This window comes from Acanthochromis polyacanthus, chromosome 15 (assembly GCF_021347895.1).
Source record: "Acanthochromis polyacanthus isolate Apoly-LR-REF ecotype Palm Island chromosome 15, KAUST_Apoly_ChrSc, whole genome shotgun sequence".
NCBI classification, from domain to species: domain Eukaryota; kingdom Metazoa; phylum Chordata; class Actinopteri; family Pomacentridae; genus Acanthochromis; species Acanthochromis polyacanthus.
This window is the reverse complement of record NC_067127.1, coordinates 29,011,601-29,038,816: the sequence shown is the minus strand read 5'-3', so window position 1 is coordinate 29,038,816 and position 27,216 is coordinate 29,011,601. Positions and strand designations below refer to the sequence as shown.

At 42.8% G+C, this 27,216-nt stretch overlaps 1 protein-coding gene and 1 long non-coding RNA gene across 2 annotated transcripts in view; one reads left to right on the top strand and one right to left on the bottom strand.

Annotated features, from left to right (window-relative positions):
* Window positions 1-9,176, top strand: part of LOC127537431 (uncharacterized) — a 292,103-nt gene extending 282,927 nt beyond the window's left edge. Inside the window, exon 5 of the long non-coding RNA XR_007947056.1 lies at window positions 9,141-9,176. This is a non-coding gene — a long non-coding RNA (uncharacterized LOC127537431). The remainder of the gene's footprint in view (window positions 1-9,140) is intronic.
* LOC110963759 (LIM domain-binding protein 3-like) overlaps window positions 1-26,269 on the bottom strand; it is a 167,035-nt gene extending 140,766 nt beyond the window's left edge. The window contains 2 exon segments of the mRNA XM_051959688.1: window positions 25,842-25,938; window positions 26,166-26,269. The gene's annotated coding sequence lies outside the window, so the exon portion shown is untranslated.
* Between the last annotated feature and the right edge of the window lie 947 nt (window positions 26,270-27,216).

The following is a 27,216-nucleotide window of genomic DNA, read 5'->3' as shown; positions in this document are numbered from 1 at the left end:
CCTTTTTCTTCCCCCTCCTCCGCACTGTCTGCGCATTCTTCCACTGTTGAGGGAGTGCAGCAGGAGCTGGTGGAAGGCTGGGGCAGGGGCTGAGAGGTGGATGGCGCTGACACGTCCTCCTCCCGCAGGTGCTCGTTTTTCGCCCCCTCAACATCGCTGCTCCCACTTCTGCTGTCGGTGTTTTTGGGGGATGCTTCTCCGGGCCCCTCCGTGGCGTCGGCTTTGCTCACGCTCGGCGTCTCCCACGTCAACCCGGTCTCACGGGGATTCGTGAAACTAAGTTTTAGTTTCGGTTTCGTGCGCACCAACACGATTTCGTCATGTTTTTCGTGCCGCTCACCACGAAATGTTTTTCGCTGTGGTAATCACATCTGAAAGTGGTTTATACCGGCGGATTCATGACGATCTAAGCTGTCCATCGGCGTATACTGCTTGTGTGATCGCGTTTGCGGCCGCCGGCCGCCGGACATTCTTGAAGTTCCTATGCAAATTGGTAAGTGTACCACCGGCTTATGGTTAGGTTATGGTTAGGGTTATGGTTAGGGTTATGTTTAGGGACGATGTCATGCAAAATATAGCGTTGGATTCGCCACGGTTTTACATTAAAAATATAATATACACATTCTTTTGAAATACGTTCTGAGTGGCACGAAAAGTCCGCCGTTTAAAATACATTGGTGCGCATTTTGTGGTGAGCGGCACGAAAAACATGACGAAATCGTGTTGGTGCGCACGAAACCGAAACTAAAACTTACGTGACAGTTTCACGAATCCTCGTGAGATCGGGCTGCCCACGTACATCCCCTCGCTCCTCTTCGATGCTACTTTTACTCTTAAAAAACCCAGTGAGCTTTGGAATCGTACTTACGTAACAGCTGTTTCCCGCGACGCTCCTTTTCCTTTTGAGCTTTTCATTTTTGTGCTCCACTTTTGAATTTCTTTTTTTCTGACATACTTTCGGGAAAAGTTCTCTTCGCACTGTTGATAGTTTTGCTACATCGATGTGCAGCGAGACGTCATGTGATGTGATTGGCTGTACTGTCACAGTTATCATCTTAGAGCGTAATTGGTCAATGGACACCGCATTGGTGAGATTGACAGAAATATTGACAAATTGCAAAAATAAATCATACAAGAGCTTGATGAAATCAAAGTGTGATTGGCCCTTTGGCCATTAGGTTTGCCCTCGGGCCCTTAGCAGTGGATGGGTTGGTCGAAAATACCGCAATGGATTGATTGACAGAACTTTAGACAAGTCACAAAATAATAATATTATATTCTGATATTCCTATTGGCCCCTGGAGCAATAAGGGCCCGAGGCTCCAGCCTCCCTAGCACATTGGTTAAGGCGGCCCAGCGTACCGCCACCAGACTTTTGCCGGTACACAGTATCGGACCATACCGGCTTACTTTCACCCCTGCATTTCTCTCTAAAAATCTGGAGAACATTTACAAAGGAATAGCTTGTTTGAAGAGTTTCAGTCAGGTTTCAGAGTGCATCATAGCAGAGAAACAGCTCTGGTGAAAGTTACTAATGAACTCATAGCGTCAGATAATGGACTAGTCTCTGTACATATTTTGTTGGACCATAGTGCAGCATTTGACACAATCAACCACACACTCTTATTACAGCAACTAGAATTGTCATGGGTCTAGCCAGCCCCACCCTCTTCTAGCCATCCGTTCCTCTGCCGGTGTGTTGTCGGTCTGTGAAGCTCCCTGCAGCTGCTGATTAGTGGATTTGGTGTAGCTGCGAGAGCCTCATACCTGCATGGCTCAGTGGGTAGAGTGGCCGTCTTGCAAGTGGAGGGTTGCGGTTCGATCCCCTGGCCCGTCGAGCTCATGTCGAGGTGTTCCTGAGCAAGTCACCGAACCCCTAACTGCTCCTGATGGGTCGTGGTTAGCGCCTTGCATGGCAGCTTCCTCCATCAGTGTGTGAATGTGACGTATCATGTAAAGCGCTATATAAATACAACCATTTACCATTTACCTGCAGCTCATACCATCTGCTATAAAGACCGGCTTCATGCGGCAGGGGACGTGGGATCATACTGTCGTACAGCCTCAGTACCTATAGTCAGTAAGTTGACGCCGCAGCAGTGAAGCCACGGGAGAAGCCTGTTTCCCCCCCGCCGTCCTAGTGGAAGGACATGGACTCCTGCTGCCCTAGACGAGAGAGGGCGTGGAGCTGGGACAGCACTGGACTATTTTAAATTCTGCTTATCAGACAGGCTCCAGTTCGTGCATGTCAACGATGACTCTTCTGAGCATACTAAGGTTAATCATGGAGTTCTTCAGGGTTCTGTCTTATGATCAATACTGTTCACATTATACATGCGTCTTTTAGGCATTATTGTTAGGAAGCACTGTATTAATTTCCGTTCTTACGCTGACAAAACTGAGTTGTATTGTCCTATGAAGCCACATGAAACTAATTAGCTAGCAAGACTGCAAGATTGTCTTAAGTACATAAAGACCTGGATGACCTGTAATTTCCTCCTACCGAATTCAGACAAGACTGAAGTCATTGTATTTGGCCCCAAGCATCTTAGAAATTCACTTTCAAACCATATACACTGCTCAAAAAAATTAAAGGAACACTTTGAAAATACATCATATTTCAATATGGGGGGAAAAAAACTGGATATTAGCATTGATATGCACTGGATAATGTGTTAGGAATGAAAAGTGCCACATTGTTTGATGAGAATGAAAATTATCAACCCCCCAGGAGGGCTAAATTCAAGACAACCCAAAATCAAAGTGAAAAACTGATGTGACAGGCTAGTCCATCTTGCTGAAATTCCTTGATAGCAACTCAAAATGGTATTCAGTAGTTTGTATGGCCTCCATGTGCTTGTATGCATGTGTGATGATGCCGGGACAAGCTCTGAATGAGACGATAGATGATGTCCTGGGGTATCTCCTCCCAGAACTGGACCAGGCCATCGCTGAGCTCCTCGACAGTCTGAGGAGCAACCTGATGGTGTCGGATGGAACAAAACATAATGTTCCAAATGTGTTCTATTGGATTCAGGTCAGGTGAGCATGGGGGCCAGCTAATGGTATCAATTCCTTCATCCTCCAGGAACTGCATGAGTTCTCTTACCACATAAGACTGGGCATTGCCGTGCACCAGAAGGAATCCAGGACCACTGCACCAATGTAGGGTCTGACAATGGGTCAAAGGATTTCATCCTGATACCTAATGGCAGTCAGAATGCCATTGTCCAGCCTGTAGAGGTCTGTGCGTCCCTCCATGGATATGTCTCCCCACACCATCACTGCCCCACCACCAAACTGGTCATGCTGAACAATGTTACAGGCAGCATAATGTTCTCCACGGCTTCTCCAGACCCTTTCATGCCTGTCACATGCGCTCAGGGTGAACCTGCTCTCATCTGTGAAAAGCACAGGGCGCCAGTGGTGGATCTGCCAATTCCTGTGTTCTATGGCAAACGTCAACCAAGCTCCATGGTGCCGATCAGCAAGCACAGGGCCCACTAGAGGACGCTGGGCCCTCAGACCACTCTCATTACATCTCTTTCTGATTGTTTAATCAGAGACATCGTTTCTCTTCATTTGCTTCCTTTTAGATCTAGAATAGAATTCAAAATCCCTCTTCTGACATATAAAGCTCTTAACTCTCAATCATATCTTAAAGACCTGATAGTACCATAGTATCCTAGTCGCTTTCAGACTGCAGGCTTACTTGCTGTTCCTAGAATTTCTAAAAGTAGAATGGGAGGTAGAGCCTTCAGTTATCAGGCGCCTCTCCTGTGGAACCAGCTCAGTTTGGGTTCGGGAACCAGTTTGGATTCAGGAGGTGGACACCCTCTCTATTTTTGAGACCAGGCTTAAAACATTCCCTTTTGACAAATCTTATAGTTAGGGCTGACTAGGTGACCCTGAGGGGGCCAGCTGTAGCCTTCATTTGAACAACTGACTTCCCCTTTTGAGGCTTAGTTCTACGCCTAGTTATGCTGCTATAGGCCTAGGCTGCTGGGGGACCTCTCTTGATGCACTGAGCCTTTCTCTATCTACATCTATATTTAATATATTTATCACTATTGCATTACACTCATTCTGTTTCTCCCTCTGTCCTTTTTCCGAGTGTCCCTGCTCCCAGAACTGGATGCTTCAGATCTGTGGTTGCCGTCCCACCAACTGGCTTAATCTTCACCATGTCCACTGTGGGATGCTGCTGCTGACCTTCCTCCAGCCCACTGCTTCCAGCTGTCCATTTCCACCACTCTAGTCTGCATCGCCCTCACTGTACTTGATATGCTCATCTACATACTGTTTGAATTGTAATGCCAGCTATATATGTAGTATATTTAATGCCAGAGCCGTACACCATAACAGTAAACTATGAATCAATTTCAATGTTTGCCTGCACTTTGTACTTATCATCTAGCTTATCATGCATGCATCCAACTGTGTGATATATGTTCCTTGTTCCCCACCCTCCTCTTCTCCCATCCCTCCCCTTCTCCACCTCTCTACCCCTCTACCTCTCTACCTCTCTGTCTCTCTCAACCCACCGGCTGGCAGGCAGATCGCTCCCCTCACATGATATATGGGTTCTGTAAAGCGTCTTAAGACAATTTGACCAATTTGCTATACAAATAAAATGTAATTGACTTGAATTGAAATTAAAAAGAAGACAGTCGGTGCGTGGGCTTTATATCTCCATGCACTGTCTTTATGGAATGCTCTTCTGTCTGACATTTGGCAACCTTGCTCAGTAGAGGTGTTCAAAGCTAAAGACCCACTTGTTCTCTGCTATATATGAATCCTTACTTTGAAGCAGTGTGTCTTCTTATATGTTGTTCTTATCAGTTTTATCATCAACATTGTTGCTGTTGTTACTGTGTCTTCCTGGCCATTGTTTTTGTCCGTTATCATTTTCATTGTAATTTTCCGTTGCTTGCTCTGTAAAGCGCTTTGATTTGAAAGTGCTATATAAATAAAGTTATTATTATTATTGCCTCAAATGCTTTCCTCAATACTCTTGCCTGAACAGTCTGCGACCGAGCCGTCATGTTGGTCCAACCTTTCTGCACTGATTCATTCTTTACCGTGGCTTCAGGTGCTTTGCCGCTACCTGCTGGACCGGACTGTGCATCGGTGCTACCAGTATGCCAGAAATTAGGGAACTAAGAAAGGTACAATTAAATGTGTTTTTTAACAACTTATTTTTTCTGTAATTAATTATTCTTAATTAACATGCTAAAGTCCCAGCCCTAATGTAAACATGTGTAAATATGTGTAGCGATTTGTTAACATAACCTGCTGCAGAGTAAGTTAGGTGTTCAGCATAAGTTACCATGGAGATGTACCTGATAAAAAGCGAACCACTGTCAGAGTCCCGAAAACCTGAAATTATCTCAATAATCTCGACTGATGTTTCGTTGTACATTCCTCAGGTCTACGACCAAAAGCAGTAAACTTGGGTTTATGTCATTTAGAACCATGAGGTGTTAACCCAACTTCAACAAAATTACGTTCCAATGTGCAATATCTAGAAGTGCAACATCAATTTGTGTTTTTATAATCCCTAATATATATCAAACAAAACAATCTTTAAAAACTTTAATAGATACATTTGCACATGATTTTCCTTATAGATTTTTAAAATTTACATTCGCACATCTCCTAGTGTACTTTAAAGATGTTGTCTGATTTTATGAATGCGCTGACAGGACAGCTGCTTAATTTCAAAGGAATTCTATTCTATTCTTGTAAAGGACTCAAATTCATTATGGTTAAAATGTGTGGAAGTTTATTTTTGAAATGCACTTCTTGTGTTCTATGTTGCCATTTCCTGTTATAAAGGGAGTTATTTTGAAAAGTCAATTAGCGCACATAGAAAACTACAAAAGTAAATGGTACACGGTAATGACGGTAAGAAGCACAGAGAGAGCAACGCCTGATAAAAAAGGCAAAAATAAACGAGAGAGTGAGGTGTAACAAGGAATTTAGCTCCAGCTGAAAGTGGCAACAAGCTTTTACCTTGGTCCTATGTTGAACTACGTTGGTCTAAGTTGGATTTGCAAACTGCAACCTTGTTTATGACCTGTAATAAAAGACATTTGACCATCAGTCCTGTCTTTCACGAATTGCGACTGGTATGCTACAGTAAGAGCTTAACCATCCCACACTACAATGCTGCACAACATGGTCCCACTGTCTGTAGCTACAAACTCACAACAGACAGCAGGTAGCAGAAATTGGTCAGAAAAATAAAGAAAGAAAAAATGAAGGCTACACTAAAAATGGAGAAAGAAATGGCCTCATCGGGAGAGACGCCGAGATCCCAAAATGGCTTTTGGCTGGCCACTAGGTGGCAATGGCATATGACAGAGCGGTATTGCCAATTTTGGTTACGGTTGAAGATTGATGGTTGGATGAACGTTGATTCAACAACATTTTGTTAACATTGAAGTTTGTGTTTAAAAGATGCCATTGAATCTAAATTGTATTTTGGTTTAATTAAAATGTTTGACAGGTCAATGTTTAATTAATGTTGAATCTATGTTTGCAAACATGAAATCTATGTAAGCAAACGTTGACTCAACATTTTATCAACCTTGCACTTTCTGTATAATTTCTACGTTAGGTCTCAACATAGATTCAACATTGATTCACCCATAGTTTGCTATCTGGGGCAGTAAACCACCAGTCACACAATTCTGCCAAAAACCAATCCCGAGTCTGCCATAAGCCACTGCTGAATGGCATATGGCAGAATTTTGCCATATACCAATCCCGAGTTCGCCATAAGCCACTCCTGAATGGCATATATCAGAATTTTGCTATATACCAATCCCGAGTCTGCCATAAGCCACTGCTGAATGGCATATGGCACTGCCCTCCCTGGCTCTTAACAGGGAATTGTAATAAAGAGTGTAAGCTTAGCTTTCAGGGAGGGCTGGTGATGGTCACATGCATGCACTAAATAATAAGATATTTGGCTGCAAGACTAAAATATGCATTAATCTCATAAAGTGTTGACACCCCTTTCATGGAGTTAAACAACGTACGGAGCCCCTAAGGTGCCACGGATGAAAAAAATATATAAATCGTGCTCACGAGATACTATTCGTGCGCACGCGACACGAAAGCGTGCTCACGAGATACGTATTCGTGCGCACGCAATACGAAAGCGTGCGCTCGAGATACTTATTCGTGGGCACGCTTTAGCTTAAACGTGGTCACGTTTAAGTTAAAACGTGAGCACGATATGTTAAAGCGTGTGCACGCTTTAAGATAAAACGTCAGCCGGTGGGAGGAGGACTCAGATTTGGTAAATATCCCTGTGCGCACTGACCGTGCGGAGCCGTCTCTGCGGCTGGCATCTGTGCGGAGCTGTTCATGGTCCTGAATGCTATACTGACCTTTTGACCAGAGCTGTCCATACTCCCCTTATTTATTCAGACAAGCAAATCAAAGTAAGAATAATTTTGCACAACAGAAAACAGAGCACAGAGCTTAAAATAATGTTTTTAAACAAAATAGGTATACTTTATGTTGCGGGTCTGAGGTGAGAGGGGAGTGAACCTGGAGATGAGGTCGGTTCCGAGGATGGTGAACCGGGGATCGGCGGCTGTCTTCGGTCCGGTGGAGGGGGACGAGTGTGGCGGCTGATGGTATTTGGATCCCTAGCGGCAACGGAGTTGGATTGAAGTGGAGATCCAGGAGGATTGGTGCCGGCAGGACGGAGCGGGCAGACGTAGATGATCCAGGCAGGGAGGAACGAAGAACCAGCTGAACGGAGATGGAAGCTTTCCAGGGGGGCACTAGGAGTACCGGAATTAGGAGGGGATTCAGGGGGTTTCACAGCGTCTGGAGGATTCGGTGCGGGTAACAGGGAGGGGGGGGAGAGAGAGAGAGAGAGAGAGAGAGAGAGAGAGAGAGAGAGAGATCGACGTCGATGGAGAGGTCTGTACTCGAACCCGCCACTGCAGGCGGGGGGCCCGATGGTGCGTCCGTGGGCTCTACAGAAGGAGCAGCTACAACATCCGGATCATCTACTTCAGTCTCTGTGACGTGCTCCGCCACGCTTGGATCGGCGGAGGCCGCTGCAGGAGCAGCAGCCTGTGCGTAATTACGCACGGGCGCATTGCCATCCACTCGCTCTGGACATGCCCTGATTAAATGTCCCTCTACACCGCAACCAAAACACTTCATAGTCTCTGATGTAGCGAAAACCATGTAGTTGAAGCCATCTATTTTGAAACTAAATGAAACATTAAGATCAGATTCATTGTCCCGTAGTACCATCAGCGTTTGTCTGCGATGACAGATGACGTGCTTGAGGAGCGGGGATTTACAGCCCAGCGACAGCATCTTTATTGGAGACACAACTTGACCAAAACGGGACAGTTCTTTCACTAAAATGTCATTTCTAATGAACGGTGGAGCATTGGAGATGATGATTCGCTTTGCAGGACTCACCAACGGAAGCACAGGTGTGTATGTGCCCTGGATATCAGCGCCTTTTTCCACCGCTTCCGCAACTTTCTCTGTGCTGGACAAGAAAATCACAATTGCTCCATTCATCCGGGAGGCTGATTTGACATTGTTATATCCAATCTCCTTTCCCACGGCGAGGGCGGCTTCCTCCACTGAACAGTTTGACATACTGACATACTTCTTTAAATAATACAGTTTATCTACAGCAGAAATGCTCTTTTTGTCTATCAGTGACATGAAGGAAGCTTTCCATTTAATAAATTTAATTGGTTCACCACTGAACACTTCCCTACTGGTCTGGACTGGTGTTGCTAGTTGAGCAACACCAGTGGGCACAGACATTACTGTGTTAGATACACTATATTGCCAAAAGTATTCGCTCACCTGCTTTGACTTGCCTATGAATGTAAGTGACATCCCATTCCTAATCTATAAGGTTCAATATGACGTCAGTCCACCCTTTGCAGCTATAACAGCTTCAAGTCTTCTGGGAAGGCTGTCCACAAGGTTTAGGAGTGTGTTTATGGGAATTTCTGACCATTTTTCCAGAAGCGCATTTATGAGGTCACACACTGGTGTTGGACCAGAAGGCCTGCCTCTCAGTCTCCACTCTAATTCATCCCAAAGGTGTTCTATCGGGTTGAGGTAAGGACTCTGTGCAGGCCAGTCAAGTTCATCCACACCAGACTCTGTCATCCATTTCTTTGTGGACCTTGCTTTGTGCACTGATGCACAGTCATGTTGGAAGAGGAAGGGGCCAGCTCCAAACTGTTCCCACAAAGTTGGAAGCATGCAATTGTCCAAAATGTCTTGGTATGCTGAAGCATTCAGAGTTCCTTTCACTGGAACTAAGGGGCCAAGCCCAGCTCCTGAAAAACAAGCCCACAGCATAATCCCCCCTCCAACAAACTTTACACTTGGCACAATGCAGTCGGACAAGCATCGTTCTCCTGGCCAAACCCAGGCTCGTCCATCAGATTGAGAGATGGAGAAGTGCGATTGGTCACTACAGAGAATGCATCTCCACTTGCTCTAGAGTCCAGTGGCAGCGTGCTTTACACCACTGCATCCGACGCTTTGCATTGCACTTGGTAATGTATGGCTTGGATGCAGCTGCTCGGCCATGGAAACCCATTCCATGAAGCTGTCTGCGTACTGTTCTTGAGCTAATCTGAAGGCGGTCTGTAGCAATTGACTCTGCAGAAAGTTGGCGACCTCTTGGCACTATGCGCCTTAGCATCCACTGACCCCACTCCGGCAGTATACATGGCCTACCACTTGGTGACTGAGTTGCTGTCGTTCCCACACACTTCCACTTTATAATACAGCTGACAGTTGACTGTGGAATATTTAGGAGCGAGTAAATGTCACAACTGGATTTGTTGCACAGGTGGCATGCTATCACAGTTCCACACTGGAATTCACAGAGCTCCTGAGAGCGACTCATTCTTTGACAAATGTTTGTAAAAACAGTCTTTTGGCAATATAGTGTAGGTGCAATACAGGGGGCTGAGATGCAGAATTTAGGCTCGCCTGCTCACTCTTTACTGATTGGACATCATACTTTGTATTTCTCTGTCATAGGCTTCCAATCTGGCTCGAGCTGCAGACGCTCCATTTCAAGTTCTTTTTTGTGTTGCTCTTCTAGAATTTTAATCCTTTCCTTGTGCTTTCTTTCCCCTTGTACTATCTGGTATTCTGTCTCTTTTGCAGCCAACTCTGCCGCTGCCTCGACTCGTTTGGATGCAAGGTGTGAAGATGAGGAATGGCTGGCGGCATTTGTCTGTGCAGATAGAGCCATAAATGAATATGCATAGTCGTGATCAAGTAACTTACGTAGTCGACATCTTTCATGTTCTGCATCTAAATCTCCATCAATACCTGGCAGTCTTTCGTATATGATTTTGACAAAGTCACCAGTTACTGCCTCACATGCATCTATCTTTCACCTTAAGTCAGCTGTTGGAGGCGTATGATCTCTTATTACAGTGTAGCATTTCGTAATGTCATCTTTTCCTTTGTCTAAAACATTCTGCAAATGATGACAGGTGTGTTTCCGATATATCTGACTTTAGTTTTTCTCTTGTCTCGAACACTTGAATTTTCCATTGTTCATACAAAGTGGTAAGTCTTTTTTCTTTTTTACTTACTTCTTCCTTTTGATGAGCAAGCATTTTTTCTGTCTGGTACGTTCTGAGTGTCGAGGTTCATCTGCAGTACTCTTGATTTTACATTGCAAGCCAGCCAACATCTTTTCCTTAAATTTGATCGTTTCTTGTATTTCTTGCTTTGTATGTTCACTTGAATTTTGAAGCAGGCCTTTATAATCTTGAATTTTCTTTTGCAGAAAAGGAATTTCTTTATTAACATCCTCTGGACTCACTGATGAGCAGCAGTGCCGAGATCCATTCATCCATCCATCCATCCATCCATCCATCCATCCATCCATTCATCCATTCATTTTCTAGACACCGCTTTTATCCTCACTCGGGTCACGGGGGGTGCTGGAGCCTAACCGCCGAGACCCAGCTTGTAAATGCTTTGAAGTAGGGATGGTTCGAACCGATCCGCTGGTTTGATATCGAGTTCAATCCAGGCCAAAATGACTGGATCGAGCATCGGAGTTTTATATTAGAACTCGTTCGATCCGATCCATAAGCCCAATCTATCTCATATATCCTCATCTTCACTTTTCACGACATGCCGTAACACAGACGAGTTGTTGCCATGGTTGCCATGTGCCCGTGTTTTCGTCACGTGAGCAGAGAGTGAACAGAAGCCTGGAGAGCTGGTCATGTCTGCCGTGTGGAATTACTATATGCGAACGGAGGAGAAAAGTAAAATAGCTGAGTGCAACGTTTGCAAAATGAGTGTCTCAAGGGGTGGCAGCAAAACCGGACATTTTAACACAACAAACTTAATAAAGCATCTGCAGAAGCATAATGGAAAGCAGTACGGAGACTTTTTACAGGTGAGTGCAAAACAAAAAGTGAACCGGGGCAACCATCATTGCAGGAAGCGCTACAGAAGAGTACAAAACTCGCTCCAACGCCAAAATATAACAGAGAAAATTGTCGAGTTCCTTTTTCTGGATGACCAACCACCTTGTGTGGTGGAAAATGTGGATTGTTGTAGTATTTTTCGACCCCTGGAAAAATCAGACTCCCCCTTCGCGTGAACTTGTGCACCTTACGTTTCACTCTGTGGCCACTTGACGGCTTTTCTGTTGTACGTTTACTGTTTTTTTGTTGTTGTTTTCTTGTGTTTTTCGGGTTAAATGTGATTAAGTTGCGAACTGTGGACATGTTTTCGTGTTAAATATGATTAGGTGACAGGTCTCTCCTCTTCTCATCCGCACCGGTGTCTAAATGGCATCAGGGGAGATCCTACGCTGCTCTCAGCTTCACTCGCATGAGAACGTTAGGACAAGGTTTAATCGCCACATATTATTTATATTCCATCAGTATTGTACACGTGTCAATAAAATAATTGTTCACTGTGTTTTACATACAGTACAACATCAGGGGCTGCATGCAAAAGAAGAAAGACACTACATTGCACTATCACTGTTTACCTTTGTTTTTCTGTGTTTGTTTTGGTGCAGCAAATCAGGTGTATAGCCTAGATTTTTATTGTTCTGATTGTGTGTCTTGAGAAGCCATGTGCAACTTACTGAGTACTACCTACATTGTTCTAGTGGAGATGCTATTATTTTATGTTAATTCCTAAAATTATTTATTGCAGCCTTGCAATGTCATTGAGGTATAATGTGACTTTTCTGTTTATACACTGGGATTATTTAGTTTAATTTAAATATGTGCACCAAGTTGCAGTTTTATTTCAAACATTTGAATGGTGCAGCTGGGTCTGTTGTGTTTACAAACACTGTTAAAAGCGATGTGAGCTTTAAGTTTAAAAAAAAAGCCACAGCAGTTACACATAACTTGTTGTCACATGTTTTCCTTCTTTCTTTAGGGGACCAGAACAGGTGTTGTACAATGAACGTGGTGTTTTTAGACGTCAGTATCAAGCAAAATACATCCATGTATTGTTAACAACTTTTAGAATGACAAAAAGAGAGAGAGGCCAGACTGAGATGGTTCGGACATGTCCAGAGGAGAAAGAGTGAATATATTGGTAGAAGGATGCTGAGTTTCCCACTGCCAGGCAGGAGGCCTAGAGGAAGACCAAAGAGGAGGTTTATGGATGTGGTTAAAGAGGACGTGAAGGTAGTTGGTGTGAGAGAAGAAGATGCAGCAGACAGGGTTAGATGGAGGCAATTGATTCGCTGTGGCGAGCCCTGAAGGGAAAAGCCGAAAGGAAAAGAAGAAGAAGCAGAATGAGAAAAAGAAACATATCGGTATCGGATCGGTATCGGCCGATCCTGAAGGCTGCAGTATCGATATCGGTATCGGATGTGAAAAAGTGGTATCGAGCCATCCCTACTTTGAAGGCAGCCTTTTCAGAAATGATGAATCTGCCTACCAAGACACTTGGAAAAAACTCAATCTGCGATACAGTCAGGCATTTGTTATTCAAAGAGCCTTTAGAAAAAATATCAAGCTGGCCAAATATACTGTACAGTCTAAGGATGCTGAAGGACTAAGAAACTTTGCAAACTTCTCACATGTTTGCCTGCTAGCGATGCCTCATGCAAAGGGGCTGGAAATTTTAAACAATTGTGAGGAAAATCAAAAACTGACACAGAAGTTGACTGACTGGGCAGCTGCCAGATGGAACCGCCAGGTAACAAAGGCCCTGATGGAAGGAAAACATTTTCCTAGCTTTAAGGATGTTGCTGCATTTCTGACGCAGGAAGCAGAAGTGGAATGCAATCCAGTTACCTCCATCCATGCATTTCGTTCTTCTGAGGTACGCAGTGACAAAGAGAACCTAAAGGACATTAAAAGAAATAAAGCAAGTGTCTTCAATACAAAATTTGTGCACAGTGACCAGCACACATCAACCAGACCACATGTGGGATCTCCATGCATGTTTTGTCAAAACGCACATCAGCTTCACAAGTGCTCAACCCTCATGACAAGGTCGCTGGAAAGTAGAAGGACATATGTCAAAGATAATGAACTATGTTATGGCTGTTTAAAACAAGGGCACAGTGCAAAGGATCACCTCACCTGTGACATCTGTGTGAAAAGGCACCCAACCTGTCTTCATGATGAGAACTACACCAAATTTGTGAAAAGAGAAAGGCATGTGAGTATGGACAGTGCAACACAAAACAACACAGCGGAAGCGGCTGTTGTTATGTCACTTAATGTTGCCAGAGGAGGACATTCTGCTAGTACTTCAATGATACTTCCAGTGTGGGTGTCATCTGTTGCAAATCCATATAAAGAAAAACTCATGCTTTGTTAGACACTCAAAGTGACGCCACATTCATCGATCAAGAAGTGAGTCGTGAACTACAAGTGGATAGCTGTCCAGTGAAACTAAAACTAACCACTATGATGGGAGAAAATTCAGTTGTAAATAGTGAAAAGGTATCTGGTCTCCATGTGAGGGGTTACAGCTCTGCAACACACATTCCCCTCCCTGCTGCATACACAAAAGACTATATACCTGCAAAAATGGAAGATATACCAACCTGTGAAACAGCTAAACACTGGAGTCATCTGTTACCAATCAAAGATGAAGTCCCACCGCTCCTCAATTGTTGAGTAGGTCTCTTGATTGGTTGCAACTGTTCCAGAGCCTTAGCACCTAGACAAGCAATCCTCGGCAAAGATGATAAGCCTTATGCTGTTCAGAGTTAGGATAGAGCATAGTTGGTAGTTCAGCACCTTGTCTCGAAACAAGTCTGACAGACAGCCTTTGCCATCGTGTTGCAGTAAAAGAGATCCCTCCAGCAACTCCTATGGATGTAATTCTGGCATTAGAAAATGACTTTGAAGAAGTGGAAATGACAAAATAGTATCTCAAGAAGATCTCATCTTCCTTGACAAATTAAAAGCAGGCATAAGGAAAAATCAACAAGGACAGTATGAGATGCCATTGCCCTTTAAGGGAAGGCCCTACATGCCTGCTAACAGACAGCTTGCAAAAGTCAGACTCAACCACTTGAGAAGGAAATTTTGCAGAAATGAAAGATACAAGGAAGATTATGTCAGCAACTCCTATGGATGTAATTCTGGCATTAGAAAATGACTTTGAAGAAGTGGAAATGACAAAATAGTATCTCAAGAAGATCTCATCTTCCTTGACAAATTAAAAGCAGGCATAAGGAAAAATCAACAAGGACAGTATGAGATGCCATTGCCCTTTAAGGGAAGGCCCTACATGCCTGCTAACAGACAGCTTGCAAAAGTCAAACTCAACCACTTGAGAAGGAAATTTTGCAGAAATGAAAGATACAAGGAAGATTATGTCAGATACATGAGTGACATCATCAAAAGAGGTGATGTAGAGGAAGTTCAGGATGATGGAGTTCCCGGTGAGAAATGGTACATCCCGCATCACGACATCTACCATCCAAACAAACCAGTAAAACTGTGTAGATTTTGACTGTTCAGCCCAGCATAAAGGAACCAGTGTCAATCAACACCTTCTGTCTAGACCAGACATCATAAATAATCTAACTGGTGTCCTTGTACACTTCCGACAATATCCAATTACTCCGATGTGTGACATAGAACAAATGTTTCATCAGTTTAAAGTACAAAAGAGGGATCGTAACTACTTCCGCTTCTTGTGGTGGAATAATGGAGACTTAAGTGCACAACCACAAGGGTACAGGATTACAGTACATCTCTTTGGTGCAGTGTTTTCCCCAGGATGTGCAAACTATGGATTAAAACATTTGACTCCAGAGAACAGGCTTGCATATTCATTAGGTGCGCACTTCATCACCAGAGACATTTATGTGGATGATGGTGTCGTCAGCACAGAGACCGTGGAAAAGGGCATACAGCTGACACAAGAGACGTGAACTGATGTGACTTCATAAGAACTATTTGTCACTTTAACAAGATTTACTGGCAAAAGGTGTTTCATTGTAAAGAGATGTCGCTACAACCAGTACTGGAGGTCACAGTAGTTACTCTGTGTACTTTCTGCAGGTTTACTCAAGTATTTTTGCTGCTTCTGAAGTCAATACACAGTAAAAACTAAAGTTATATAATCAATTCCTGCACCTTTAGGTGGTCTGAGACTCCACAAGTTTGTATCAAACAACAGTGCCATTTTAAACAGTATACCAGCATCAGAAAATGCAACAGACAACACAACAAGGAACCTTGCTTTCTGTGAGAAGCAAATTGAGAGAGGACTAAACATTCACTGGAACAATAAAAGAAACCGTTTTACATTCAATATCACACTGAAAGACCAACCTCCCTCACGACGTGGAATATTATCTACGGTTGCATCCACCCCCTTGGTTTTGTCGCCCCCTATCTTCTCAGTGGGAAAAGGATCCTGCAAGAAATGTGTCACCCTGGTACTGGTTGGGATGAGCCTCTGTCTGAGCATCTGAGGCATTAGAGAAAGAATCTTATCAATCTGGAAAAAATATAGATTGCCAGATGTCATTTGCCTGACAACTTTGGAGAAGTGATAAACTTCCGGTTGAGTGAACGCTGGCGCGTTTGGCTGCTGCTACTCACCGGCAACTTTTAAGAGTTTTTTACGGTTTCTCCAGCCACACTCCAACCGTTGCTCTTCTCGACTGGAAATCTTAACCCTCCTCTACCGCCTGATGTTCCTCACTTCTGCTGTCATAGCCCCATACTGCTGTGATAGCAAGCTAACTACTGCCTACCCGCTTGGCTCACCACCCGGTTCCACGTCTTTGGCTTTCTCTACCGATTCACTATGTGGGCTAGCAGGGCTTTTGTGTGGTCCTTACTGGTCTGGACTGTCCTGTTTCACCTCCTTTTACCGGTGGAGGGACTACTTCAATTTTCGCCGGTGGAGCTTCTCAGGCTCCGCTTCCAGCGGTCCAGATCTCCTCTGGCAGCTCTGCGTCTCCACCCGGACATCGGCGTCCAGCAACGCCCGAGGTACATCCACCGTGGTTCTCGGCGGGGTTTCCACTTCAGTGGCTCCAAAGGAATTACCTCCTTCTGGTCCTCCACTCGCCGACCACCCAGAAACACCAGCCGGTCTGTCAACCACAGTGTGTTAGCCCGCCTGGCTGTGTCGACTAATGCTCCTCTCTCCAGCCACAACACCAGCGTCAGCTTCGGTCTGCTGAACATCCGCTCCCTCACGGGCAAAGCCCATCTCGTCCAGGATCTCCTTACTGACCGTAAGCTTGATTTTCTCTGTTTAAATGAGAAAATTCCTGGCAAATTACTGGTGACTTCTCCCAATTCAATAACTCCACTCCTCCGGGGTTTGTTTACATTTGCAAACCTCGCGGCTCCGGCCGTGGAGGGGGTCTCGCGGTACTGTATCGCGAGAAGTGGAAGGTCGTTCCAGTTTCTCTGTCTCCTCTCTCATCAATAGAATGCCTCACTTATCAAATCTCTGGACCCACTCCCACAATCATCGCCACAGTCTATCGTCCCCCCAAGCCTCACACTGACTTTTTAAATGAATTCTGCGGCCTTCTCACCCACCTTTCCTCTCTCTCCCCAAATGCAATTCTGTTGGGAGATTTCAACATACACATGGACAATACTGCTCTCCCCCTCACCAAAGACTTCTCGTCATCACTCGACAGTTTTGGTTTTCAGCAGTTCTCTGACTTCCCCACATACATAAAAGGTCACATACTGGACTTAATTTGCTGCTCCGGTCTCACCCCCTCCAACTGTACTGCTGATCAGCTCCTTATTACGGACCATTTCCTTCTCTCATTTGATGTCACCCTCCGTCTCGCCATCTCTAAAATCCCCTGTGCCATCACATTCTGCAACATCAAGGACATTAACATTGACTCCCTCTCCTCCTCTATCGCCACCTTGACACCAGACTCTTCCTCCACCCCTGACGATCTGGTCAACCTTTACAATAACGGCCTCACTAATATTCTCAACTCGCTCGCTCCTGTCAAAACCTGCTCTGTTTACTTCTCTCGGTCTGCTCCCTGGTTCACTCCCGATCTCCGTGCTATCAAGTCCAAAAATCAACAGCTCGAAAGACTTTACAGGAAATCTGGTCTCACCATCCACAAAGACATGTATACTGCTCAGATATCTTATTACAAGGACTCCATTTCTCTAGCTAAATCACAATACTACTCTGGACTCATCTGCTCAAATGCAGGCAACACAAGGACTCTCTTTTCCGTTTTCATCCAACCTCCCGACTCCCTACCCCCCCACCTCTACTCCCATGACACCTGTAATTCTCTCCTCCAGTTTTTCAACGAAAAGGTCATAAAAATCCACCAACATCTTGGCTCCATAACCTCACCCATCCCCTCCTCTGAACTTTCTCAACCCTGTAATCCATTTTCCACTTTTGAACTCCCTGGTCAGAGTTTATCATCAAGTCCAAGCCTTCCACATGCCAGCTGGATCCCCTCCCCACAGCCCTGGTCAAATCCTGCCTCCCCTCTCTGCTCCCCTTCATTTCAGCCATTATCCATTCCTCACTGTCCTCTGGTATTGTTCCCACTCCCTTCAAATCTGCACCTGTCAGCCGCATCCTTAAGAAGCATGGTTCAGATCCTAATAATTTTAATAACCTTTGCCCCATTTCTCACCTTCCCTTCATCTCCAAAGTCCTTGAGAAAATTGTTGCCTCTCAGCTTCACACCCATCTCACACAAAACTCACTCTATGAACAATTCCAGTCTGGCTTCCGTCCCCGCCACAGCACTGAAACAGCCCTAATTAAAATCACAGATGACCTCCTTATGGCATCTGACTCCGGTTTACTCTCCATACTCATCCTCCTTGATCTGACTGCGGCCTTCAACACTGTTTCTCATCCTATCCTCCTCAGTAGACTTTCTTCCATCGGCATCACTCACACCCCCCTTCACTGGTTTCACTCCTACCTCACTGGCCGCACTCAGTTCATTCAGCTCAAGTCCTTCACCTCACAGCCCTCCCCCGTCACTTCTGGTGTGCCCCAGGGCTCCGTCCTGGGGCCCCTCCTCTTCATCATATACCTCCTCCCTCTTGGCAATATTTTCCGTAAATATGGTATCCATTTTCACTGCTTTGCGGATGACACCCAGCTCTATCTTTCCAGTAAACCGAACTCCACCCTCCCTCCCTCCTCCCTCACCCACTGCTTTTCCGAGATCAAATCCTGGCTCACTGCAAACTTCCTCAAACTAAACAGTGATAAAACTGAACTACTTCTAGTTGGTACTAAATCCACCCTATCCAAAGCTGACAGTTTCTTCATCACCATAGACAGCTCCACAGTGTCCCCCTCCCCTTAGGAAAAGAGTCTGGGTGTCATCCTCGATAGCTCACTTTCTTTTCACTCCCACATTAATAACATCACTCGGTCTGCTTATTTACATTTACGCAATATTAATCGTCTCCACCCCTCACTCATACCACGGCCAGTCTAGTTCACAGCCTTGTCACCTCCCGTATTGATTATTGTAATTCCCTCCTCTTTGGTGTCACCCACAAATCCCTCCATAAACTTCAAATGGTCCAAAACTCTGCAGCCCGTATCATCACCCGTACTCCCTCCTTTCACCACATCACCCCTGTCCTCCAGCAGCTTCACTGCTTCAACTTACTGGCCACCTGGTAAAGTTTCATCATGGTCTCAGGCTGTTAGTGCTGTGTCTCAGACAGAGACACCTACAGGACAAGTCAAATGCGCACTCTACTGTGAGTGAAAGAGAAAACGCAGCGCTCATAATCATCAAAGATCTGCAAAAACAAGCATATCAGGAAGACACTAAGCAAAGAGAATCAGCTACCAAGGAACACCAAGCTATATCATCTTGATGTCTTTTTAGACAGAGATGGTGTGCTTAAGGTGGGAGGAAGACTGCGTTGTTCAAATCTTCTCAGCTCATGCAAGCACCCAACAGTCATTACTAGAGAGCATCATATCACAAAACTGATAATTGCACATTGCCATGACAGGGTTAAACACCAGGGTAAGGGTTTCACCATCAATGAAATCTGATCCAGTGGCTATTGGATCCCAGGATTAAGTTGGTGTGTTGCATCCTATATTCGCCAGTGTGTGATTTGTCGGAAACTAAAGGAGACATGTAGAAGGACAGAAAATGAGTAATCTCCCAAGAGAAAGGATGGAACCTTCTCCACTTTTTACATACTGTGGCATGGATTGTTTTGGTCCATTCCTGATTAAACAAGGATGACAAGAACACAAGAGATATGGCCTGCTCTTTACATGCTTTTTCTCATGCCATTCACGTTGAGATGTTAGAGGATCTGTCAACAGATTTTTTCATTAATAGTCTACGCTGCTTTATTGCATGAAGAGGCGCAGTTAGACAAATTAAACGTGATCCGGGTACCAATTTCATCGGTGTCAAAAATGAACTGAATGCAGAACCCCAGGAAGTTGATGCTGAGAGACTGGCAACCTTCCTTGCAGAAAAACAATGTGATTTGTCTTTAATGCACCTGATGCAAGTCCTTGTGGTGGAGTATGGTAGCGACAAATAAGGACTGTAAGAAATGTTCTCAAGTCTACACTCTCACTTTCTCCTGGTAGATTTAACGGCGCATTCCTAAGGACTTTATTGTATGAGGTTGCTGCAATTGTGAACAGCCGCCCTCTTACAACAGATAACTTAAATGATCCAAACAGTTTGGAACCACTCACTCCTAATCACCTCATCACCATGAAAGCCACCATTGCATTACCTGCCCCAGGGAAGTTTGTGAGAGAGGATTCATCAAATCTTCAGGGACGATATCTTAATGGTACTACTACAACTACTACTACTGATTTTTCACAACCAGACAACGATGGCACACACCTAAAAGAAACTTTCGAGAAGGTGACATCATGATGGACACAGATGAAACACAGCCAAGATCTGTGTGGAGACTGGGAAGAGTCTCAGAGACAGTGGTGGATGAAAGTGGACTCGTCAGGAGAGCTATGATATTTCTTGGAGATAGAAATCTGAACAAAAGAGGTGAACGTGTAAGCAAAGCATCTGTGGTAGAATGCCAAGTTCATAAGTTAGTTCTGCTACGCGAAGCCCCTTACGTGTAAGTGAAATGTAAAAACTGAAGGTGCTAATGTACATGTGTTCTACAAAAGTCATTTCATGTTAAGAAATTACTTGTGTTTTAAGTTCACTTTTAGGTAAAACACGTGATAATTTGGTGGGAGTGTAAAGGACTCAAATTCATTATGGTTAAAATGTGTGGAAGTTTATTTTGAAATGTGCTTGTGTTATATGTTGTCATTTCCTGTTATAAAGGAAGTTTATTTTAAAAGATCACTTAGCGCACATAGCGAACTACAAAAGTAAACGGTACACGGTAATGACGGTAAGAAGCACAGAGAGAGTAACGCGTGATAAAAAAAAAGGCAAAGATAAATGGAAGAGGAAGGTGTAACAAGGAATTTAGCTCCAGTTGAAAGTGGCAACAAGCTCTTACGTTGGTCCTATGTTGAGCTATGTTGGTCTAAGTTGGACTTGCAAAACTGCAACCTGGTTTATGACCTGTAATAAAAGACATTTGACATCAGTCCTGGCTTTCACTAATTATCTAACTAATTATCTGGTATGCTACAATTCCACTGAAATACCTCCGATGGACCGATCAGTTCTCTCAGAAAATGGAATCACCATTCAGAAAGAGCTCATGTAGCAGATAGTGAGAGGTCGGTGAGAGCTGCAGGCAGTGTCAAAGCCATTTCATTGTTCTATGCTTGTATAATTAAAAACCTAAAACACAGACTGATAAAACCGTAAAGCCTTGTGCTTCTTGACTTTATAACATTTGCAGTAAACCTACTAATCTGTTGAGTGTCTTGTTCTTTACTTTTAAAAAAAATTTATATCCCTTATTAATCCCACGAGGGGAAATTCAGATTTTCGCATATCCCCCCATCTGGGGGGGTCAGAGCGCAGGGTCAGCCACGGTACAGCGCCCCTGGAGCAATTAGGGGTTAGGTGTCTTGCTCAGGGACACCTCGACATGAGCACAACGGGCCGGGGAGCAAACCGCAACCCTCCGGTTGTGAGATGGCCACTCTTCCCACTAAGCTATGCCGCTCCTCAACTACTACTCAACTACTTGCCTCCTAAAACCATTTAACACCACCAAGTAACTGAGAGAATAAAACTGTCTTACATAAGAATAAGACAGAATGTGAGATTACTGAATTGATCCTTCACATCACCATGAAAATAGTGCTATTTTTACGTCTCAAGTAATTTGTCTTTTTTGTGAACAGCATAAAGGAACTGCATCTGTAATTTCGTTGTACACTATAGTGCTGCACAATGATAATTTACCTGAATGTTGCATAAGAAACCTACATCTGAGCAGTCTTTACAGAATAAAAATGCTGCCCATAGCATTTCTTATTTGAGGCTGTGATATTGATGAGCCTATTAACTCACACAGTTGGGATGTTTTAGCAGCTCTCGTTGAAGGTTTTGGCTGCAGCAGTTGTTTTGCATTTAATCTATTTGATAGTTTCCATTTCTCATATGATAACCAGCTTCTTGTTGGACCTTAGCAAAACTTTTAGGTCCAGTGAAGCCTGATAACGAAAAAATACACCGAGTATGTTAAAATTGCTTCAAAGTACAGGCCTCTAGTCCAGCAGAGTCTATGTATGAAGCAGTAAAATCACTCAGTCAAACAACATTTTTCACAATAAAACACTGAAAAATGAGTTGCTCTGTGTTTCAAATGAACTTTTCCATTCAGTGACATCTGAAGCATTTGGATCTGTGCATGTTTACAGCCTGATATGTGGCTGTTCATGTATGTGTAAGGCTGTTGCAGCCCTCTACAGCGACTGACAGGCTGATCTGCTCAGTCTGTTATATCACCGGCTAAGTTTAGACGCCTTTGTGGCAGACAGGAATCTGACAGAGAGCTTTCCCAGGCCGGTGAGTGAGTGTTTAAGGTTAAGTGGGAGAAAGATTTCACACACATCTGCAGGGAGCCACAACACTGTCAGAGTTCTAAATTGGCTTTGCGACCTTCTGACGGTTACACAGCTGCAGAGGCAAGAGGGTCGAATAAACTGAGCTGTATGATTGAGAAAATGAACAACTGAAGAAAGATGCAGATAATAAATATTAAGTCTGCCTCCTTGCTGCTGAGGTAAATGAAATAAATGGTCTGCAGCTCAGAGAAACAGCGAAATCTAACCAAAATCCATCTAAATTTCAAACAGCAATGACAGATGATCCTAATGATTGACCTGCAGCAGTCATTGCTAATGTTTGTAAGCAAAGTCTAAAAACATAGAAAAAAGAAAAGGAGAAATAAATGATTCATATTGTCACATGATCAAAGTTGCCATTTCTCCAAGCATCAAACATATCGTCACCGAAATTTAAAACAGCACTAAAACAAACCGATCAGACAGAATTTAAATTCCATTAAGAACTCTGATTTGACCAGTAATAACTGTCCAATGTGTTGGATGGGGAAACTGACCTAACTTTTAAAGACATTACTTGTAAAAATTCAATTATAGGCAGCTGAAACTGGAGTTCTGACTCATTAAAACTACATTTGAGGCATCTTAAATGTGAACTGTTGATTGTCAAAGAGTCAAATGTAGATGTCTGGATATCTGCAATTGTGTTTTGACTGGTAGGAATGACTGACTACAAGTTACTAATAAAAAAAGCTCTCATTTTCGACAAATTCCTTGTTAATGAGTTATTTCTGTTTCACATTTTACAACAATCTTTTTCACCACAACAGCTGCCGTTGCTGCTGCTAGCACTGTTAAATCATTTTGCTGGACAAAAGCAAATCTAGCAAATTTGAAATCATAGATGTCTGGAATGCTAGTTCAGCTAATGAATGTTAAATATCTTGCAATATGTGTCTAAAAAATAAATAAAGACAAATCTCTTGAGTGTGCTGAGTTAAAGAGATCTTTGTAATTTAAATGGGTCAAAATTCAATTGAAAATATGTTTAATTGTTGTTTTGACTAGTCAGAATCCCAGCTTCAGATATTTATGAATGAAATTTGATGAGTAATATCTGAGGATGTCCTTAAAGATATCTCCAAATTTTTCCTATTAAAGGACATTTTTGTTAGAGTCACATTAATATAATTAAAATTCCAGTTACAGACATCTGTAATTGAAATTTTACCACTATTTAAGTTTGCAATGTCCAAAAAGATTTGTAAAGAATATAGAAGGTATTGATTACATTGGCTGAGTTAAAGATATCTATAACTGGAATTACATTAAGAAATAAAATTGCAATTGAAAATATTTTTATGTTGAGTAGTACCTATGTCTGATACTTCATTTTGATGGCTATTATCTTAGTTAGTCCAAAAAGTAATACAATGTTAAATTTTAGTTCTGAGAGGTCAGATTTCAAGTTTCAAATATCTATTGTTGAATTTTATCTGGCAACATATTAGGTTACATTGAGCTTATATGTCACAGTTAAGGAAATCTTTAATTTGACTTTTAACTTGTCAGAGTTTCAAGGTAATAGAATAATTTAAAAAATTACCATTTGCATATATGTGTATTTGAATTGTGACTACTAATATCCCAGTTTGTCCAAAAATATCATTCAAGCTTTACTTTGAGTTAGATTTTAAATGAAGATATCTGGAATTCACATTTAGGTTACACTGAATGGAAGATATGTTAAATTAGTTTCCTCTAAAGCTTCAGTTCTCTTCAGTCAGAAATAACTTGCAGATATCCGTCACATAACCCCAGCCAACCTTTCATCAGTTTGAGGGGCTCAGCGTGAAGTTTAAAACACAAACTGAGTCAACTGGATGGAACGATGTGGGAACGAATCATTCACAGCTACACCAGCCACATGCTAAAAAGTGTGTGAGGGGGCGCTTGATTCAGGAGGCGGGTGGAGTGATAGTGATCTGTCTCAGCATGACAGCATGTGTGAATAGTTTGTCATTTTAAACTTCTTAATTGAGCCGCCTCGTTAAATCAAAGGTCAACTGAGGAAAGAATATAGGCTCCATTTATAGACAGTCAGCCTGTGTGTCTGGTTAGATAAAGCATCAGAATTCTTCTTTAAAACAACATTAAGAGACAATTAAACTGTTTAAATTGACCTTTAAATCTGAGGCATATCCATGCTTTCTTTAAGGGTGTTTGTGACCCTAAAACTGAGTAAATACCAACCTGTCCCCCATCAATATACAATAAAAATGTGCTAAATATGTCCTTTAATGATCTGTGATGACCGATCTGGATTTATTTTCAAAATGTTTCCATTTGTTTGTTTGCTTCGGAAACCAGCAAGGAATGTTCCTTAGAGATTACTGTTCATCAAATCTTCAGGAACATTACCTGAATGGTATTACTACAACTAATACTACTGTTTGTTCAGAGAATTAGCAAGTTGTTGGTTTGTTCAGAAACTCAGCAAACAGTTACATTCCAGGAACATTCCCTGAAGGTTATTGTCTGCCAAAATTTTAGGGAACATTATTTGAATGCTCTCTCAAGGTTCCTTAAAGATTACTGTTTGTTTGTTCAGAGAACCACCAGACATTAACCTTTAAGTGACATTCTATGGTGGTTACTGTTTGCCAAACAATCAAAGAACATTACCTGAAGGTTGGCTGAATATTGCTGTTTGTTTGTTAAGGGAACCAGCAAAACACTAACTATCAAAGAACATTCTCTTAAGGTTACTGTTTGCAGAAGCTTAGGGGAACATCACCTGAAGGTTCCATGAAGAGAACTGTTTGTTAGTTTGTTTGTTTGTTTAGGTAACCAGAAAATAGCAACTTTCGAAGAACATTCCCTAAAGGTTACTATTTGTAAACCTTAAGGGAAAATTACCTGAAGGTTCCATACAGTCAGTGGTGTGAGTGTGTGTGTGCGTGTGTGTCTGTGCATGCGTGTGTGTGTGCTTGTGCAGTTGTGTGCATATATGTATATATGGAGGGAGGGAGGGAGGGATGGGTTTGCTTGTTTTGTAATTTTTTAAAATGTTGTACAGCACCTTGTATTGCATTTCAACTGTATGAAAAGTGCTATATAGATAAAGTTTGACTTGATTTGATTTGATTTAAGATTACTGCTTGTTTTGTTTTTTGCTTAGGGAACCAGCAAACAGTAAGCTTTCAGGAATATTCCCTGAAGGTTATGTTTACTAAGAGTAAATGTAATGTATGATATAATTCAGCATTCAGGTTCAAGAAGAGCCTTAAATCTCATAATAAAACTAATGTAAGTTGTGTTTTCTGTTGTTTTTCTTCCAGTATTAATAGAGCGGCTGTTCTCACCTCTGATCTCAGATGATCTGCTGGATGATACCGCCCACCTGCTCCTGCTGCTTCCGCCCAGAAGGGACCCGCTCCGTGCACGGAACCCGGTGTACACCTGAGAATAAAGCAAACCCAACATGTGAGATGAATCCGAGCCCAGAGCAGAACACTGCTGCGACTTCAGCGGGTCAGAGCTGCCGCTTGGGATGACCCGGCAGTCGGAGCAGCGAGCCGGGCGGGCAGTGCAACTTGTTGCTGTTGCTGGTGGAGGTAAGGATGATGAAGAAGGTGAAGGGATTAAACAGCAGAGAGGAGAAACAGTCCAGAAGTTGAACTATCTACCTGCCGCCGCTGGTTCTCCCCGCAGCTCCGACCGTCACACACCGACCGTACGGCCTGTGGCGATCCGGGGATCCTGCTCCGGTCCCCGGGCAGAGAGCTAGAGGGAGGCCGAGGAGGAGGAGGAGGGGAGGAGGGGTGTTAACAGCGGATTTTCATTAGCAAGGTTTTTATTTAAAGAGGCAGCAACACCTGAAAACTCAGGAGTCCACTTTAAGCTATGAAGCGTAACTTTTGTAAACTACAGTGACGTTTATCTTCTTGTCTTATTCAGCTTTTTTGACTTAATAGGAACAAGCATAAAATTGAGCGCTTCATGTTTATTATATAATTTATTAAACACCTGTACAATCTAAAGCATCCAGTGTAACATCTCTATAACAATTTCTACATTTACAAGTTTTTTGTGTTCATTTTGTAAAACCAGACTGACAGAAATCAAATAATTACAAATTGAAAAACATTTTTGCTTTATTCAAGTGAATAACAGTTGAATAAAGCAAATTATTTAGGCACATTTGGAAACTGCAATTTCACAGGCAATTTAAAGTATTTAAGTAGTAGGGTAAATTTATAAAGTTAAAATACATTTAAAACAGTGACTTGATGTGGCTGTTTTAATCAGTTTAACATCACAATTATATCCCATAATATGTACATGTGTCCTAATAATTAGTAAATTCCCTCTTAAGGTGAATATCTCATAAATATGCTATAAACCTCGAAAACAAAGCAACTTACATCAACACAGTTATTAACAAAACAGATTTTTGTGTCTGTTTTGTCTAAATCTTATCAGTTAAAAAAATACATATGTATTGTCTGAATACAAACAAGACATGGATCTGGTTTAGTGAGTCAGTAACACAAATTACAGACGGGATTGTTGCTCTGTTATCAGTTCACTATTGTGATTATATTATATATTAATGTAGAGTATATGTCATTTCAAAAAAGAAATCGTCTCTGCAGTAATGAAGGCACAAACAGGGGTGCTGCTCCAGTAAATAATAGATATTTATTTAGAAAAATAAAAGAAACACTGAAATAAACA